The following is a 5,852-nucleotide window of genomic DNA, read 5'->3' on the forward strand; positions in this document are numbered from 1 at the left end:
TGCCCGCCCCTTAGCCCAGACTTAGGAGAGGAGACACAAAGCAAAAGCGTATCCTTCCTATTTTGTTCCACCCCGGAGATAACAGATTGCAACACTCCCATCTCCCTCTGACTCAGGGATTTTCCTACACTCCTTCCCAATTTAGTCATTTTCCAACTCCTCCCTGTACATTTGAATACCCCCTCTAATTTCAGTTCCCCAGGGAAAGTATCAGAGGGGTGTTAGTCTGGATCTGTAAAAGCCGTAACATCCGACGAAGTGGGTATTCACCCACGAAAGCTCATGCTCCAATATGTCTGTTAGTCTATAAGGGCCAGGGAAAGTACTGTCTCCCATCCTTTTGTGCCCCAGGAGGGAGACTATATAAACACATGAGGGAGGAATTCATAATAAAGCAGTTAAGCTCCCACACCAGAGCTGCCATTCCAGTCTCGGAGCTGGAGTAAAGGATGTAACCTTTCATGCCATTTGCATGGTGTCCAACTGCCATTGGATTTGGGGCCCAGCGGCTGTTTCCCAGGCCAGCTTCCACTATTTCTCTTCATACTTCCTCTGTGGGCTTCAAGGACCCGCACCACTCCCACACAGAGCACAAGGGATGGGCTGTGGTCCCCCAACACCAGGCTTAATCTCAAGCACTGTCCTTAAACTTCGTCCCTAAATGGAGGAGTTATAGAGTCTTTGCTCTGAAGGGCAGCCCAACACTGGAAGGAATGCCGGACTGCCTGAAGGTGTCTTGTCTACATCATATGGTATTGTTTAGATGTATGGTACTATTTGCCTTGTTCTTTTGTTTGTTTTAAACAATGCCTTCACACCATTATCACCACTCATACTGTGAAGTCAGACTCATAACATATAAAGGTACTGGTCCTGCAAACATTTAAGTGCATGAATAGGATGTGAACAGTCGGATTGACTTCAGTAGGATAACTCCAAGTTATGCAGTAAGCGTTTGCAGGATCAGGGCTGTGGGCCTAGTTTGGAGGTGGCAGGGGGCCATTCCTCCCCCAAAACTGCAAGCATGGGGTGGCTTGGAATTTGCCCTCACCCACATGCTGCTCCTTTGACCTGACTGGAACTCCTCCCCCCCAATACAGGAGTCAAACTATGCCTATGATCAGGGCCTAACTGTCTTGTGGGAAGTGGTACAAACCTTTGAAAATCAAGGCCTTATCCCACAAATACAGGTGCCAGAACCACAGAATTCAAACACATGTATTTTAAGCATGCAGTAGGATGAAGTTACATGCTTAAGTCACAGTTTGCAAAATGAGGTGCTCAGTTATGCTGAAGATGTAATTAAGTGAATGCCCAGCTACCCAATTGTTTCTGTACTCTTATTAGGTATACTTTAGTCTCAGCCTCTGAGGAGCTACAGTTTGAAATTTTTTGAAGTGACTTCCAATATAATTACCAGCTTTACCTGTGAAAAATATGGCATCTGTTGGAAAATTTAGGCCAATTTTTTTCCCCAGCAATTCCAGAGAATCATTCTTTGGCTCAGATTTGTTTGAATTTCTTACTGAAAAGCAGGCTTCCTACTAGCCAAGAACTGTTTAATGGCCTGAGTGAAATGAGTTGAAATCTCAATCTAATTCTACTGAACATAGATGTACATCACATAATACACCACAACAATTAGCAGTACTGAGTACTTCAGTGATAATTTTCATCAGAGAGGCCCAGGCTCCTGGGCCTGATCCAAAACCCACTGAAGTTAGAGAATTTTTCCATTGACTTAGATGGGATTTGATCAGGCCTTGAATGAGCATGCAGAATGAATTGCCCTCTCACCCTACAAAAGAGAATGCCTCCAAAATATAGTGAGAAGGCTTGTGCTGCTTGCCTTCTCTGGTAGCAGCTGCTCTGAGAATAGAGGATTTAAGCCTCCAGTGCTCTCAATCTAGCACTGTTCATAAGCTTAAAATTCACTTTAGACATTTTTGTAAAAGAGGATAAAAGAATCTTTTCTACTGGGCTTGAATTTTCATCACTTTATTATGATATTATATTTTGTGCTGCCTGAATATGGATGTTTTGTTGCCAACCCTTTGTAGGGATGCTGCTTGTCTCGGAACAGTGCTTCTCTGCTTGGCTACATAAAAATAATAATGTGCGCTACCATTATACACGAGTAAGGAGAGCTTATATATTGATTGAAAGCTCCTCACATAAAGCTATTGTTCAGACATGTACAGAACTATTGTATCAAGTTATCAGACGCAAGAGCAGAGTTAGAAATGTTAAATAATTAAAAAGAAGCTAGTTATAGAATTACAAAAAATGAAATGATTAAGCTGTGTCATAAAAAAAATTAAAGGCAGCAGGCCAAACTCTATTCTCAATACATGAGATGATTGGAATCGCCATACCAGCTCAGAGTAGTAGGCCCCCATCTAGTCTAACCTGTCTCTGACTGTGGTAGGTACCAGCAGCTTCTGATGAAGAAACCTTGCAGTGAGTAATTGTGGCATAACTTTCCTTCAGGGAAAGTATCGTCCTAAATCTGAATAGTTAGAGGTTGGTTTATGCCCCAAAGCTTGTGGGTTTATATTTCTTCCAGAGCTCTTTTATAAAATACTAATTACTATTATTACTCTGTTTGCTGTGTTGTTGTAGCCATGTTGGTCCCAGAATATGAGAGAGATAAGGTTATTACTCTGGTTAGTCTTGTTATACTTTTCTAAATCCTGCTAAGTTCCTGGCCTCGATGATCTCTTCGGACAATGAGTTTCACAGGATAATTGCGCATCCAATGAAAAAGTACTTTCTTTTATCAGGTTTGAATGTATTACTGTAGTTTTCCCGTTTCATTGAATGTCCCCTTGTTCTTGCTTTCTGCAAAAGGATCAATACATATTCTCAATCAATACACCAGCATGAATCCAAAATAACTATTGGCTTCTGTGAAGTTACTCCAGATTTGTGACTGTGCAATAGGGACAAAATTTGGCACCTTGTTCACACTCAACAATATTTTTAATAAGAGCAATTTGGAAAAGGTTCAGAGATTTTGATTTTTTTTAATGTAATGGTAGTGGATTGTTTGTTTTTCTATTAATAATATGCCCAATATAGAAACTTTGCATATGAATCTTACACATAAACAATAAATCAGTAACACATTTCTTATCAGACTTGTTCAAATACTTTCTCAGTTCTTTTTCCAAGAGAGGAAAAAAGCCCTTTCTATATGTAAGTCCTCAGTTGGATGGTGGTGGATTGGAACACAACTGCTGCATAACAGCTCACAGTAACTTTACACAAATAATTTAGAACAGTGGGTAAAAGTCACTGTGTACATTTGAAACTACAGAAGATATTTAGGTGTGCAAAATATGATTGCCTGAACTGATATTTGGCCAGGACATAAAGGTTAACACCCTGTTCTTTCAAAAAGTTCCATGGAACATAACATAATCAGAAATGGTTAGAACCTAATTTTAACTCTCATTCAAAAGACAGAATAATGCCCTCTGGCATCTTGCTGGAGCACTGGTCAATATCCACCAAAACTACTGAACAACCAACAGCATTTCCTAACATAGCCTGGCCAGTCTTCCATTTTAGCACTAGCTAAACTCAGCCCTGCTTAGCTTTCAAGAACAAGGTCACAGCACTAGACCTTTATGGCTAAAGGCCATGAACATTACACTGTAGCTTTTAATCCTTCATTTACTCACTACCTCGTATTCACAATTACAGTATATAAGTATTTTGTACGAGAAAATATTTTTTTTCCCAGTATCAAAATCTCAGTGCCTGTATTTCGCTTTACTCGACCTATATAGGTGGATTCAATTTCACTTCGTAACTTATAGAATCAGCCTCTTAGCGCTCTAAGTCTACAGTGTGAGCCACTTAACTCTGCTAAACTTTGGCTGCTTTTCTCTCACCCATCGTTATCACACAATCCCATCTATTGGAAGGCTAAGGCTTTATAGACAGACATGGGGCAAATGATCATTAATGTAAAAATGAAATTACACTAGTTTATCTAATAGACATATTTTTCAGTCTGGGAATAACTGGGAAGTGTCAAACATTCCTACATGATGGCAGCATTGCTGTCCCCAAGTATTCATTGCTTGGATCGCCTTTCCCATGTTGACGGGGAACAGCCATAATTCCTCTCCAGACACTGGTGTGAATAACCTCATGAGTGAACATGGCCAGGCTTCATTATATATATATATATATATATATATATATATATATATATATATATATATATATATATATATATAGACATATGTACACACACAGAGTTTTCTTTGGCAAGGTTTTAGGGGCCACAGGAATGACTGATTACTGGTACAGGAATTATTTTCTTGCTCATCCCTCCATCTCCCGTCCTTCTAACTTTTACTACAGAATTTTAATAATTAAGGGCCAGATTCTACTGCTTTTTATTCATGTACCTTATTCATTTGAAATCAACGGAACTACTCACAGATGGCCTGATCCAACACCCACTGAAGTCCATGGATTAGCTCCAGTTGAATGCAATGGGCATGCAATCAGGCTCAGATTAAGGTATTTGTGCAGAACTGAGCAGCATTAAAATTACAAGGATATATTTTAGGTCCAAATTGAAAATGTTACATCTGGAAGAGAAAATAAATGGGAGATCAAGGGACAGCTGAGATGGAAATTCAGGCAGGGCAGTAGGTAGAAGGGATAGCGATCACTTGGGGAATAGAGGGAAGAAGCTAGGGTGGTGAGACACTTACAGAATAATAATATGTAGCTCTTACATGGTGCTTTTCATCTGAGCTTTCAAAGAGGTCAGTATCATTATCCCCATTTTACAGATGAGGAAATTGAGGTACAGGAGGGAAAAAATGACTTGCACCGGAGGTAGGTCCTGAATCTAGCTTTTCTAAGATTAAATCCAGTATTCAATCCACTAGGCCACACTAGAATAGAGATAAGGTGAGGAAGACACGAAGGAAGAAAAAAGTAGCTGGTGAAAAATAATGGACTAACACAAGGGGAAAGGATGTAAAATAATTAGTGATAGAGTTAAAACATGAATAGGCAGAAGAGGAAAAAATGGAATATAGAGAAGAGAAAATACAGCGACAGAAAGGAAAGAAAAAGAAATAGCAAGAAAATACATACAAATTTAAGAGCAGAAACATGTATCTATTTTATTTACCATATTTTTATGGTATTATTGTGGTAGAAAAGGGACAGCTGAAAGGACAGAGGGTCTACTTTAAGCCTGTGGACTTAAGCTACTGTTGGGCCAATAGTGGGTTGAAAAGGAGCCTTCAGACTGAAATGTTCTGGTTGAACTTGACTAGGATCCTCTCTCTCTTTCTCTCTATATGCAGAGAAGAAGAGAAACTGTATGTGATGTGTATAAAAGTTTTATTGGTATAGTTTTGGGATGGACATATTATTCAGGTGTGATTAAGCCATGAGTGAGTAATGTAGGTCACTCCAAACCAGTACCAGTAAAATCTTTATACCATACGTCACTGTCACATCATCTCTATGTGCTATAAACTTACAAAGTAACTATTAACTAATATCTTTCCAGAAACTCATAACATTTTCTCAAATAGCTTTTATAGTCATAATAATGTTGCAATTTCTATGTTCTGATTTCTCACAGTCTGTCAAGAGCTATATCCCATTGAAAGTAGAGGATTCCTGGCAATCTAGTGAGATGAAACTACCCCTCCTAGCCCTGATGATTCATGAAATATCTGACTTTAAACCTGCCAGTACTCCTGAACTAGTTTTTACACTGCATCTCAGGCTTCTGAGCTTCTCTATACACTCAAAGAAGAAAACATTTTGGGACAAGAAAAATGGCTTTTATTTGAAGTGTAACTGAA

Source organism: Mauremys reevesii, linkage group 2 (genome assembly GCF_016161935.1).
Source record: "Mauremys reevesii isolate NIE-2019 linkage group 2, ASM1616193v1, whole genome shotgun sequence".
Taxonomy (NCBI): Eukaryota; Metazoa; Chordata; order Testudines; family Geoemydidae; genus Mauremys; species Mauremys reevesii.